Here is a 15,841-nt window from a genome sequence, read left to right on the forward strand (position 1 = left end):
TAAAAAAAAAAAAAACTTCGGTAAACATATATGAAAATATACTAATTCCGAGGTAAACCGAATTGGATATTAAAGGACATTATATATATATATATATATATATATATATATATATATGTATCATTTTATATATATATATATATATATATATATATATATATATATGTAAGTATGTATGTATGTATGTATGTATGTAAGTAGAGAGAGAGAGAGAGAGAGAGAGAGAGAGAGAGAGAAGAATGTACGCTTACGTGTACTTGTGCATATTTGTACTTCTATATACGTAAGTACATGTGCTATATATATGTTTGTGTGTGTGTTTGCATCTGTATGTGTCCATATATTGGCATGAATAAATAAGAACGCAAATTCGAGCGTAATGTTAACAATAACAATAACTAAATTACTCCCAGTGTTAGAACTGTAAAGCCTAAAGGTGATTGAGAGCTTCAATTGACGTCTGTATTCTGTTATAGGAAAATATCTGAAGCAGATATAAGAACGTCATAAGCTGATCCCTTAAAAACTTCATATGAAAAATAATATAACAACGAAACAATTTGTCTTTCTATAGTATGTAACATCCAGCTGAATCAAACATTTCGGATCAAAATATTGATATGATACGTAACATGGAATTAATGCAAAGCCATTTCCTTTGTGCATCACTCTCCTAAAGGCTTTAGTGCTATTTTTGCCAGGTATAGTATTAATCTAAAATTAATTACTTTGAGAATCATAGCTGCTTCGTATCTCAAGTATGTAAGTCTTTCAATTTCTGTATATCCAACATCGATTTTAACGTCAAGGTTTCCACAAACAAAAACCTATATGATAGTTTTCACCTCACTGTCAATGTTCCTTGCACACGCTGGTCTCCCCGACGCCTACCTTCCACAGCAAAGATATCCACTTTAATATCATGACGTAGGTAGTCTTGGGACTAGGTGTATTGGACCCTTAATCCGTCGACGTAACACATGATTTCATTTTACTATTCTCTGGTTGGCCAGTTTCCATGACGTCATTGCATACGACTTATGCTCAGCTGTTTTAACGATTAGTGTGCAAGAAAAGGGTCTCCATTGTTCTAAAGAGAAAAAAAATATCTCCTGGGGTTTCCCTCTACGATAAATACTTTTAAAAATGGATGTATAAAAACTCGTAAGTTACATTAGAAGAAAATACTGTTCTCTTATAATTAGAATTATTTTAAAATTGCATATACTTTATATTTTCCATAATTATTATCATTAATTATCATTAACCTTCACCACGCGCCATATAGTGAAAAATCTTTTTATAAGCAGCAATTGCTGACATACTCCCCCTCCCCCTCCAGTTTGGAATATTGCTTCCATACCCATTATATACTTTCACTGCTGTCTTTCTACTTATGCGGAGTGAAGTTAAAACGTATTCATAGAATCAATGGGGGTGCTCTCAACTTATTGTCAGTGCTATTGTTTGAATCTCTTTAGGTCCACGAAAAAGGAATGTACCAACACAATTGGCCTCAAAAGTGTTATCGATAACTCCCTTGCACTGTGTTACTTGGTCTCTGATTGCTTTAGGACTGAGTCCTCTCTTCTTCGGTGGGGTCACTTAGCACCCACAGGGACACCTCATAGCACATTTACTCTTAGGATTGCTCGGAATTCTTGTAATCTTCCCTTTTTGGATTATAACCCACTCTGTTTTTTTTTTACCAGCCAGGCTATTAATTTTTTTTTTATTCAGGTTGTGTAAAATAAGTTCATTCAGTGAAGGACCTATTCATCCTACTAATTAGAAATCCTACATTAGGTGCGAGAAGCATAACATAGTGAACTAGAAATGATATAAGCAGAAGCAGTCTCAATCATTCTGTCACCTAAACGACCACAAAGACAGACGCAAGATGTATCTGTCTTCTGATAACGCCACGTATTGACATCCCTACATATCACTCACTAATGACAGTTTAGCTTATTGATAGGCAATTACAGTAAATGATAATCGAGTAAGAATTGGCCTTTATTGGAGATGTAAATTAGATAAAGCCTCACCTGCGTATAAACCGATATCGTTTCACGTCTGGTAAAGCTCACCCTACCCATCTCCAACAATAACCCCCTCCCCATCCTAGACAATGGGACAGGCACGCCACCAGAGACAGAAATAGGGGGGAAATTGCTAAATGAATTTGGTATTGAATATATCACCAATAATGGAATTTTGTTCCCTAAAATACTTTAACACCTTACGCTCGCAGACACTTCAAAATGAATTTATGCGTTTGCTGAAAGAGCAAAACATGCCTTTTGCTGATAGCAACGGCGAGACGCGCGCGCGCGCACGTAGTAATATCAGATTTCCGAAGCGAATGAATTGAGCAAGAGCTGACGAAATGTCAAAGATAGCCAAGATAGTCAAATGAAAGATTCTCATTGATATAAAAGGAAGAAAATATGAACAGCTACGTAGCAATATTATCAATTACTTAGCTTTGAATACCTCAATAAACGCTATTAAATGCTCGTTGTTACCTCTTCCATATGCATAATTTATTTCGGAACATAACAACTTGCATAATATGCTCTGAATTTAAGTTTTAGGAAATTTAAATTATCTAGGACACAAACCTACTGTTTATATAACAAACGTTACAATCTATCTACCGTCAAGGTTATTCAAAAGCCTCAACACTTCTGTCTCTTAAACTTGTATGTTTTAGAACCAATGTAAAGAGGATCTAAATAAATAATTTGTTTCTGTTCGAAAAGATGAAATCAGGTATAATCAGGTAACCGACAAGCGACTGGAATCAAAATCGATAAGTAAAGTATTCTGCTTAGTTTGGACAAATGACTTACAAGGGGAATCCAGAAACGATGTTTGCCAAATAAACAACCTCTTTTCCAGCCAACAGGTTTACGGTCTACAAGCTCATGGGTTTTAGATCGGAATTAGGTTCATTATGCAACAAAATGCTTTTGCAGTCATGCCTGCTTGCCAGCAGCCAAGCGAGTAAATCAGTCATTTACGTATTACATCTCAGAATATATATCAGATTTTGTGGGGAGGCCTACAGTTCCCAGAACCAAAGCCTACCTATCCGGCAGTCAAAAATATACATATGCCTACTTTTATGGATTGCTTGAAAGACGACAAATATTAAGTTCAAGTGGATGACTAAAAGCATATCATCTTTCGAATGAACCATTGTCTATGGTAGGCTATTGTATAAACAACTATACTCAGCAGTGCCAAGAACCTGAAAGATTTGTCAACTGTACGTTCTAATCCCACAGAAAGGCCTGTTGTTATATCATGCCAATACACATGATGTTTACATTGATATTCATAATTCTGAAATGTTTAGGAACTTCCAATCGTCACTCTTAAATCTTAGTTTCATTAGTAAAAATAGTTTTGTATCATCTTCAACTTGATTGCCTTTAAGCAGAGAAAATTACTGTGTACATTACGTCGTATATGACTTAACTACTTCGAGCTACAAATGATAATGTTTTATGTTCAATTAAGAAATGGAATAATCCTAATAAAGGTCAATGCTTTGATTAAAACAGAAAGTAAATATTTGATTTTATTTGAAGTATGCGAATAATTTTTTTGTTTGCATTCTAATGGAACAAGGAATAAGCGCTTTCATAATAAACAAGCATAGAACATTAAAAACAACTTTTATGAAACAAGACTACAAAATGAATTTTCGAAAAACTTAAATCTCCATTTTGCAACTGAAAATAACTGTTTTTATATTTATAGTCCAAGTGGAATACAACAAATAAAAGCTTTTCTATTTCCTTACTGCGCATAATATGTTCCAATATTTTGGATGTATGCTGTTTATTTTACCTACTTCTTACCTGCTGTTAGACAGAAGTAAAATATCGATTTTATTCTTAAGTTTGTTACTTTTTCTCAGCAAATTACAACCGATAAAAAAATTTCATATATCAAATGAAATGTCTAAATGAATAGATACCAAAATTGTCAGTTTAGCCCGTCCTCTGCGTCGTTCGATGGGGTCCTCGTGTTCAACAAAAATGCAGGTTTCGAAGCATAGTCGTTTTATGCATCAGATGAAAGATTCTGGTATAGATTGTGAAATCAATTATTTAAAACTCATTCCTCATGCTACTGAGGTATCAATAACACCATATCGTGTAAAAGGAACCTGGTGCTGTCACAGAAAACATGACTGGTCAAAGAAAGCAAAAATACAGGCTTGGTTTTTCTTGCTTTTACTTTTACTGTATTACATATATATATATATACCAAATAATACCAAAATACACATTAAATTTAACATAAGAAAAACATAACTTATAAACTAATAAGATCAACAATACATAGTATAAAAATATAACTTTAAAAAAATATCAACATTACCTTTAACTGCATTGAGCTGGCTGCCCATCATCTGTTTGGCTATAAAGGCAGCCATTTTGGAGGAGGTTTCTTGGTTTCACTTAACACACAAAAATATAATTTAAAGGTGTACACACTTTAGCACTTCACCTCACTACAACACTTCAAGTCACCGAATAAATCTGAAAAGAGAAACAAAGAACATTTAGAATATTTTGTTAATCGAGTGGATAAGATCATGAGATTCACATAAATTACCTTTTGTGTTATTGTATTTATCAGGTCTATTTTAAATACACGCAGGTTGTATTCAAATTATATATATAGACTTCAGGAGGGTCCATGATACACATGTTGTTAAAAAAGGACAAGTTTATTAACCAAAAAAACGTTTCACACTACTCAGTGCATCATCAGTCTGTGAAAAGTAAAAGACACAATAAAATACATTATTAACATAAAAGGAATTCACAAAGTAATTAAAATTTACAGTTAAGACAATAAAAAGTAAAAGCATAAAAAGTAGTCTCTTTTTATTTTCTGTTTTATGTACTTTTTATGCTTTTACTTTTTATTGTTTTAACTGTAAATTTTAATTACTTTGTGAATTCCTTTTATGTTAATAATGTATTTTATTGTGTCTTACTTTTCACAGACTGATGATGCACTGAGTAGTGCGAAACGTTTTTATGGTTAATAAACTTGGCTTTTTTAACACATGTGTATCATGGACCCTCCTGAAGTCTAAATTATATATATATATATATGTATATATATATATATATATATATATATCTATATATATATATATATATCATGGTAAAACGTTAAAACATCATTCAGTTATTGATGTATGATCATATTACAGTTTATTGCTGAAGCTTCTACATATTACATAATAGGAAAACAATTCATGAGACTGATACCTTCAACTAACACGAAGAACGAGGAAGGACTACACAAAGCTACCAAAGTAATAAGAATTATGCCCGCACTACCTCCTGAAACATATTATTTCGCATAGTTGTCCACAAAGCGAGCTGGAAAGTGGAATTTGCGTATCAACTAATACTGAGACTGTTCCTCGTAACAGATCTAAAGTTTAATAACATGGCCTTTAACCCTAACGGAGCTTGCAACTGTAGTTTCCTCCAGAGGAAATCACGGCAATGGCATCAGAGATTTTGGAAGTTGAGTGGTTTCGGAGAGGAGTTACATAGAAAGTCCAGGAATTATAAAAATTTCAACACGACCAAGACGTCAAAAGCATTAAAAACAGGAAAAATATCTCCTTAAAAAATAAACAATAACATTTTCTTCAGAAGGAAAGAAATTATCTTTAAAAAACGAAAAAGATTTGAGAGCAAAAGATAAGCGATGAAAGTTCACTTACATAAAACTAATAATTTCCTCAGGTGACATTCAGGAATCACACAGGAAATCAATATTATTCATAACGACATTTCATAATCTTACCATAACAGAGATATCCCTGAATTTGCGTCTCACTAATAAGTGGTATATGAACGTCTTTCCCTTAAATGATGAATGACAGGATGTACGTAGTATACTGTTAATCAACGTTGACACAAAGAATAGTGACAGCAACTAATTTCATTACCCATTTGCAAAATGGAGTTTTTGTTACTTCCAACTACTTTTTGTTACATGGCTAAAATAAGTGTACACCCATTACCAAAAGTGCAAGTAATGTAAGAGAGAGAGAGAGAGAGTTGGGGAAAAAACCTACGGATAAAATATTACACGTTCAGCTTTGCTCAAGAGCTTTGTGGCAAGAGAGGCTAACCGGGTTGAAATATCACTAGACTATCGTCCCAAATCTGCAGTGATGTTGACGTTAAATGTTACCCACTGAAGAAAAATACAAGTGGATAAACGATACATTTTATGTACTGCGGTTTTTATTTAGAATACGAGTGTCATACTTTCCCCCACGTGCTTAGAACGTTGACTATTTATTACTCTATTGTTTTCTCGCACGAGGATTTCATCTACAGAATTGTAGTTCAATAGAAGAAGCGGCCTGCTTATGTGAAATTTCTAATAAATGTCAGCAGCCATAAATATAAAATAATGACATGAGAGAGAGCGGTTGTTTTTTTCGAATCAGACATAAAAGATTCGGACTTTGATAGAAAGCTTTGACAAAAACTTAATTACAAGAGCCTAACGATTCCAGCTGATTTCAAAAGCTTAGCAAGATGATCACTGATTACTAGAAAAAACAAATTCGTTTGTCGTTGAAATTTCCATCCATTCTACGACAGAAATCAAAGTGATTGTACTCTATTTTGCGAAGAGTGCATTGTGATAAATAAAGCGTACCAGCACAGACTTATGCATGCAGCAAGAGAGAGAGAGAGAGAGAGAGAGATTACCTTTCTTTAACCCTGTTAACATCTTTTGTAAGTGTACAATTCAGCCATACATTGAGAATACTATTGAAAAGATACATGATTTCCATTTTCTTCTCGTGCCACACGTTAATGCGTTAGTCAGGGTATATGCTTCAAAAGTTATCAGATGAATCCTTGCGTCTCCTGGAAAAACGTTTACACCCGTAGCTAAAAATTTTGTGGAAAGTAGATCAAATCTCCTGAGAGCTTTTCCATATTAAAGTACTCACAAGCCGTTTTAAAGTGACACTATCGTATATTTTCCCTTATCCTGCATCTCAATCATGTAGGCCTAAGGGAGAGTCACTCAAAAATTATTTTAAAACACAAGACCGAAAAGGAAGCAGTATACGCTGATTACAGAATCAAGTAGAATAAAATCATATTTTCCAACCGCTGGCTTTTAAGGAAGCTTTCTATCCCACAGCTAGAAAGTAACTGATATAGGTAGAAAAAAGAATAGGAATAGGTAGAGAACTGAATTTATTTTGAATGTCTAATATACTGATTGATAGGGAAATACAAATTATTCGGGAAATTCGCAAAGGACTTTAAGAAATTCCCGGAATTACCCAATTCCGAAGGCCACCGGTATTACCGAAACTAGAAACCTAAAAAGATATATTGCTCGAGGTTCTATCGACATTTAACCGCACGGAATGGCTGATGCTAGTTTTACTCTTCCAAATTTCCGAATTTGTTACTTGCCATCAGTTTTGTTTCACTGCCTAGGTGACAAAACTGTGCAGCTGTGAGAGAGAAAAATAAAGTAACCTTCAACGTCAAGCAATATCATTTTTATGCAGTTGATAATCATTAATTATATTTTTCTTGAAATATTTCTATTACAAACATCATTTGTCAACTAAAACGTATTCAATATTAAGATTTTTATTCACATGGCAAAAATAAACATCAGCAAATATAGAAGATAAAGATGCAAAGTCCGAATCTGTTTGGCTTCGTGCGAGTGAGTCCTTTCAGCATCCGAAAGTTTGAAACGTGAAATATATATCACTATGAATTAGAATCTACAGTAAATCAGAAACCCAATCTATGAGACGTTGTAAAAATAAACATTTCCAAATATTGTTGTCGGTTGAAATGTTTTACTCGCGAACATTGGAAAGAAGAAAGTTGAGAATTGTACTCACCTTTTGAAAATTATCAGATTATGAGGAGAATGGAATAGCAAAGGGACGTTTACATTCTGTATACTTGGGAAGGTCAGAAACATGATTGCTGAGGCTGTATAACCGCTATTATATTAGAAGGGCTTCAATACTGTGGGAATACGCCAATGCCAAACAAAGCTTCATCTGCACAGTTTCTGGCACTAATTGCCCGCAATACCAAACAACAACTCGCGCGTTACCATTCGAAAGGCCGTGAACGCATTTGGAGTAACGAAAACAACGTTGGAAGGATGCTGAAAACTGTTTTTCAGTGCAGTGATGATGATGATGATGATATTCAAAAGAAACGAAGGAGAAAAGTCGTTCGGCAATAAATAAAAATATTGATGAGATCTATATGAATACTTTTATTGGAAGAAAAAAAAGGACAGCTAATGATACTCAGAATGACAGTGATTTGCTGCTAAATGCCTGTTAATAATGAAATGTAAGTAACAAAGCGTTGAATAATAATGCAGAGATAATGGAGAGCAAAGTACGAACACTCACTGCCAGATGAGCTTAGAATTTCTATGGAAATATAGTAAATCTGTACAAATCAAAGTTGGAAAACTTTATTTATGAAGAAACACTGGTGTCAATATTGAAGACAAAGAGTAAAACAATGCCCTGGGCATTAACCTTCTCAAGGGAGTAAAAATGTTGAAAGCAAATAACTTGCAACCCATACATTAACCGATACATAAGTGATGAAACATAGAACACAGACATTCTGTGAGTACAGGATTATCTAGTCTTCCTAGAGCTCTTTCATAAACAATATGAAAGCATAATACCTGCAATTGTGGAGCTTTGGCATCTGGTCATTGCACCCATTCCTTTCAGACGACCACCTAAACAAGGATGCACATGCAGTGAGAAGGCTTAGGTGTCAACAAGACTGAGGAAAATATTCAAATGAAGAGGAGATGGAGATATTGTAAGAATAGAATATTGTTCTCGGTCGAGGAGTGAATAACTGAATGTTTATTGAATGGGTCAGAGGGAACTGAGGAAAGCTAAATGGTGCAAGAATAAAAGGTGCGGGTGACATCTGTGGCACGTCGGTGAACATTTGATTGGGTAAACTGACCGGGGTATGTAACTTTATATCAGTAATTTGAAGTATTATAACAAACAAGAAAAACTTGCGTTCTGAATGGGTCATTTCTTACCAGTTAATTAAACAAAACCATAATCTGTATTTCTTTAACTTATAAGAAAGCTCCGGCAGCAGGTTACCTAAGAACAATACCGATAAAGAAAGCAATCTAGTGAGGTGCCATTGTCGTAACGCATAAAATTTACCACAAAATCATGAAATTAAGACTGCTGAATGATCGGAGTACTTACTTTAAGTGATCGAAGTAACTTCTGCCAATCGATAAAGAATTCCATTAGATATATATATATAGTATATATCTATATATATATATATATATATATATATATATATATATAATATATATATATATATATATATATATATATATAATTTCTAAATGATTTTTAAATTTTGTGAATTACATCAAGTTGTAAACAGCAAGACCCATCTAAAACATGGAGCTTGTCTTAATTTCACGGGATCCTTAAGTGAACAAAAATTGCTCTCCTTACAGCCCATCGTCGCTACTTATAGTGGCCTTAAAGCCACGTTAGGAAGAAGGCATGATGGGCAACTTTCTCCTTTAAATTGTGAATTACATCAAGTTGTAAACAGCAAGGTCCCATCTAAAACATAGAGATTGTCTTAATTTCACGGGATCCTTAAGTGAACAAAAACTGCTGTCCTTAGAGCCCATCGTCGCTACTTATAGTGGCCTTAAAACCACGTTAGCAAGAAGGCATGATGGGCAACTTTCTCCTTTAGTAGGCACGATATCTTTAACACATGTTAGACGGAGGTTTTCATTCCACGGTTGAAGGAGGCTCAAGGTTGTTCTGGAAAAATGCTGCCTCATTATTCGGTAACGTTCCCCTTCATTTTGTAGTTGAGAAACTACATAAAAATATTACAAGGGCATAAACATTTGCCGCTGTCTACTGAAGGATTTCTCAACATTATCAAATTATGCGTACAGTAAACTGCCGTTATTTTAATGGTTACGATTATAAGCAAAAATCTGGGGCAACAATAGGATCTCCACTTCCGCTAGTTTTGGCCAATATCTTTTTCAACTTGGTATTTGGCTGTCCTGTTGAGGTTTTTATCATTTTCGGCTGATTCCGAAGAACTATATTGTTGGTCAACAATCAAAAGCGAGAAATTCAGTTGCGTACGAAAGAAATAGAGTACAAATTATTATTAATCTATTAGATGTTTCAATCTTTTAAGATTCAAATACTATGTTTTTAAAATAACTTTCAATGAGACAACTAGCACTGCGTCACACTCCCAGAAATATTACTCTAAAGGATGTCGGAAATTGTACAACATAGCAGACAAGTATATCAGCTACAGCAGTAAATGCAAAACATTCCTTTATGAAAAATTTAGCATCGCAGCTACGTTCAACAGTAACCAAGGACGTGTTGAAGTAGCATTTACATAATTATGAAAGATCGATCATATCAAAATTTGATAAAATTAACAATATCTAGGGAGAGTAGACTCATGAACGTGAGATTACAAAAATATAAAAAAAACCAGTATGCATTTGCTTAAACTTGCGGGTCGAACATTTTTTTGGAAGATAGACCATGCCTTGGATTGCTATGGAACAAAAATTATGTTCAATAATAAGAAAGAAAGTCATAGAAGGGTAAATGTCATAGATGGTAGTGAAGCCTTATTCCAAAAGACATGCATACAAACTAGTCTACAATGCAATAAACTAAGATTCAAACCAGTTTATTTAGGCCCCTGATAATGAGTTTTCCTCGTCTCCCTCGTACAATGGCAACTGTCAGAGAAACAACACATAACAATAATGAAAGTAATTTTTGGTATTCACAAAAACTGTTCGCAAATATCGATCAACAATGAGGGAAATGAGCAAAAATTTTGACAAGTAGGTAACAAGGAACAGCAATTACATGAATACCATTTCATTAGTAACGACTAAACAATCGTTTTCATTAAGACTCTGGACAGCATTTTCAAAACATTTTTTTTTTTTTTTGTCTTTTTAACATTTCCATATTCTTCATCATCTACCTGATGAACTCAAAAATGCAAGGTCAAAATCTTCTACCTTGAGTAAACTTGTACTGGAATGGAATAGGAATATGAAATTTAGGCACACAGCCAAACACTTGTACATCCCAAAATAGCTTTAAGCATCATAGTACTGTGGATAATATTTTATAGTTTCCGGACTCAGTAAAGTGATGCACCGTTGTTTCATAATCACAAACACACCCCCGCACGCACACACAAATACACGCATATGCATTATGTACATGTGTGATATATATATATATATATATATATATATATATATATATATATATATATATATATATATATATATATATATGCAATCTGCACCTTTTCCTCTCCTGAAGAGCGAGATAGGCAGGAACTGAAAATAGAGACCAAAAGAGAGAGAGAGAGAGAGAGAGAGAGAGAGAGAGAGAGAGAGAGAAGGCGGGGGGCGTGGGGGGGCGCACCAACTAGAAGAGAATACCGAGGGGAACAAAACCCCAGGCGCACAAGAACGCAAACAGGCACAAACACAAAAGCTGGAACTTGGGGGGCGGCAGCTTTGTGTAGTTTCATTGGTGTTGCCTCGCTGGAAGCCTGGGGAGAAGTTTAGTCGAACCGGTGGAAATTAACTTCTAGGTTTTTGGACCCTCAAGTTTGGAAAAAGCCGTAAAAGACGTTAAACCTATGGATATTTCCCTAGCGAAGGCTGCCAACGAGGATATTAAAAGTCCAATTCAGAGGAAGTTGAAATAAAAGCGTCTGAAAACAAACAATTTCCCAGCGACTTCTTGATTATTTTTTTTTCTTGCAACCAAACTGCCACTCAAGGATATGATTCCGTTTTCAGATGTGGAAACTGAATTCCGGATGGCAGAACAACACCGCTCCTAATGGAAAAAACAATTATCAGGTAAAATGTACCAAATTCAATGTATTTTTACCAAAACACAATCTTATATTGGGACTAACCGGTTGAAATTAAAATATAGGGCAATATCATTGACTTGAAATGAAGTCTGCAATAGTTTAACGTTTGATGTAGAAGAGTTTTCATTACTCATCCAAGCATCGGCTACATAACGCTGAATCTTCATATTTTGCCAAAACCTTTTGCAAGAATGAGCCTTATTATTCACAAATACATATTATCACGAGTGGTAAAAATGTTAAAATGGTTTGAATATCGAGAAAGAATAGACAAGGATGAATTAATGCCAAGAGTTTTGAAGTCTGAAGTTTTCCATGGAAGGAGGAAACGTAGACCTAAAAATGGCTAGATAAAAGGAATGGCAGATTTCCGGGGAAGGTATAGATGGCCATAATGTTCAGGAAGCCGGTAAGTGTGAGGAAGAGAGAGGTGAATGCTGCAGTCTATATAGGGATTTTCGACGTGATAGGTTTTAGGCGTAATGCCAAGCACTGGGGCAACTAAGACCAGCGGTAAAACGGAAATGGACAGTGAAAAGGTTTGAAATGTGTAATAGGAGGAAAGCCTCGCAGTTGCACAATGAATTAATTGTAAGAGAGGGTGGAAAGTAAGATGGAAGACATATGAAAGGAGGTACAGTAAAAGGAATAAAAGAATTTGCAGCTAGGGGCCGAAAGGAAGCTGCAATGAACCTTAAGTAATGCCTACATTGCACCGCATGAGGTTCATTGACGGCACTGTCCCTCTACGGGATGAAGGACCCTTGTGTGTGTTGCCTGAAGCGCTTAATGTAGTAGAAGATTTTTATGCATTATTTAAATTTTATGATGATTGAACCATTACATATATATATATATATATATATATATATATATATATATATATATACATATATTATCTCGTTTGTATGTATGAGTGTGCGCTTCTGATAATATACTGATATTACTTTCAATTGTTTGGATCCAAATATACGGTCTACTAAAACATACCCTGTCATTTTTAGTTTCTCATTAATGAGATGTTTCAGTTATTTAATATATTTCTTCAGACTAATATGAGCTTTAGTTTTGGATTTAAAATAAATATCATTGCTCAACGATATATATCATAGTCAGCTATACTCTAATGCAGTTATATTAAGAATAATAATTATAATTATATTCCATACGTCAAATTTCTACAAATTGCGAATAATTGCGTTGTGTAATCAATGTTTTCCTATCAAATAACAATTCATCCAGACATGGCCAAAAGAGAGTCAATTCTCTATCTTTGCCCTTCAGGTCTCCCCTCCTACTGTTGCTCACAATTGTTTTGGTAAATAAACAAGTTGAAACTCTCTTTTATATAAATACATACATACATATACACATAATATACATATATATATATATATATATATATATATATATACATATGTGTGTGTGTGTGCGTGTGTGTGTGCATGGATACATGTACTCTTAAAACAATTTTTATAATCTCTTCACTAACAAAATTCTTCTCTGCACTGAGGAAATTAATATAGAATCTATTCACAAAGAATGAACTAAGGTATAGTCTTTTCACAATTCAACAAGAAAATTTTCTATATTTCAATAAGTAGTACTTCGCTTAGAACAATATCCACAAAACATCTTCATAACGGACTGTCATTAATACAGGAGACCGAAAACAGGTGGTTATAATGCTACAACATAAATCAACTTAACATATCTAAAAAGATATAGAAAATAGTAAAATTCAGTTGTTGGTAATCTTAGCTCAAGAAGGACAATGGTCATTTAGATTCAATCTCTGAGGAGAAATCCAGTTAGTGGGAGGCTGTGCCACTCTCGTGACAGAAATCTTCATTCGGGTGATTATGGTTTTAATATAATTGTCTCAAATTCGCAGCAGGGCCGGAAGGGAAACCACATTACCTAACATTTTGGATCGTTTTAGTTTATAATCATACGCAAGCACATTCACACACAGACTCTCACATATGAATATATAGACAGACAGACATATATATATATATATATATATATATATATATATATATATATATATATATATATATACACGTGTAATTGTGTGTGTTTCAGTGCGCGTGTTGATTAGTTGAGCATTCGTATAAGAGTAATTTCCTACCACAGTAAGGATATAAGCTTTAATTCATTTCTTGAAAACGTTACAAGCCTAATCTTTCCGGGGAATAAGATTTCTCTTATGTGCAGGACTTTCTAATTGGAAAAGCGCCAACGATAGAGAATCGTAATGATGAATTAGGCAGATGAGAACCTAATACGAAAAAGAGAATGTCTTAAGAGCGCGCTGATTACATAAGAGGATTTACTCTCATCCGGAACCTTTTCTTTATGAGTTAATGGAAATTACTTTTTTGTGATCGTTTACGTCTTTTCTCAACTTGAAAATAGTCAATAAAGTAGGATTGTTCAGCTATGTAACCGGCTTGTTTCTCTTTTCTATGCATATCAAGAATTTGTCTTGATATTTCATGAGTTTACAGTTTTATTAAAATGCCACCTTAACCGAAGCAGTGCTGAATATCAGTTGTTACTTAGTAGTGTTAGAACACATGGAAAAAAATATTTTCAATGCCGGTAGATATATATAAGTTACGTAAGTGTATGTGTATTTAAACAATCGAGTAATTACTATCGTTCTATCCACAAAATAGAATTTCCTAACCCTTCAACAATAGGTATCCACAAAATAGAATTTCCCAACCCTTCAACAATAGGTAAAGTTAAAATTTTACTACTGGTAAAACTCTGAGCATGAATTATTAAAGCAGATAAAAATTCCCTGAGAAACAATGTTACTCATTTGCCGTGACGAATAATTCATATATATATTATATATTATATATTAATATTAATTATATATGATAATTATCATAATATATATATTAATACTATATATATATACATAAATTATATGATATATATATAATAATATAATATTATTATATATTATACATATTATATATATATACTATATATATAGATATATAATTATATATATAATATAATACTATATACACACTATACAATATATATAAAGAGAAAAGGTACGGCAAATGAAGTAACAGACCTTGTTTCTCATGGGGATCGTTTTGTGGATTAAACGACAGTAATTATTCTATTGCTTAAATACGCATTTTATACATATATGTATATACATACATGTATATAAGACCTTAAATGTACCATAGGAATGATGCTCAAAACTAAAGAAGATCCATAATGAGAGAATGAAAACGAAATAACCGAGAGGGTTTTACCTTATATATTTTTACCAGTGCATAGTATACAAAATGCTATTGAACTGTTTTGTTGACATTAGTTTAATTCATTTGAATGCAGTTTTGCTGTTAAAATGTAAGCAATGTTGATTATACGATAGATTATATTAGGGATGGTTGGGCTTCGCAACAGGCGTTAATTGCCTTACATAGCAACGCTTCATTTAGCCCAAGCCTTTTAACAGGCTGCACTAAATAACGCTAATTATGTTGGGGTCTGCTTTTCCCTGATTAACTTGGAATTTCCCGTAAATCGCAAGCTATTCCCAAATAACACCAGTAACAGATTCAACTCAAATTATAAGGAATATTACAATGTTTTTCTTCTAGCCTCTTTTTCATATACATAAAAATAAACCATTGCACAAATCTGAGTTTACGGAATTATTGCAGAACCAATGGCGCGATGGATTCCAATCAAATCTGTAAAGCACTTGGCAAATTGTGCTATGATGAAAAAGAAATTGGTTTCAGCAACAAATCTTA

General features: G+C 33.7%; 1 long non-coding RNA gene across 1 annotated transcript in view; it reads right to left on the reverse strand.

Annotated features, from left to right (window-relative positions):
* The window catches only part of LOC135217018 (uncharacterized), a 327,470-nt gene that overhangs the window by 254,676 nt on the left and 56,953 nt on the right, over window positions 1-15,841 (reverse strand). Inside the window, exon 2 of the long non-coding RNA XR_010315004.1 lies at window positions 4,399-4,559. This is a non-coding gene — a long non-coding RNA (uncharacterized LOC135217018). The remainder of the gene's footprint in view (window positions 1-4,398; window positions 4,560-15,841) is intronic.

The sequence above is a fragment of the Macrobrachium nipponense genome, chromosome 7 (assembly GCF_015104395.2).
Source record: "Macrobrachium nipponense isolate FS-2020 chromosome 7, ASM1510439v2, whole genome shotgun sequence".
NCBI classification, from domain to species: domain Eukaryota; kingdom Metazoa; phylum Arthropoda; class Malacostraca; order Decapoda; family Palaemonidae; genus Macrobrachium; species Macrobrachium nipponense.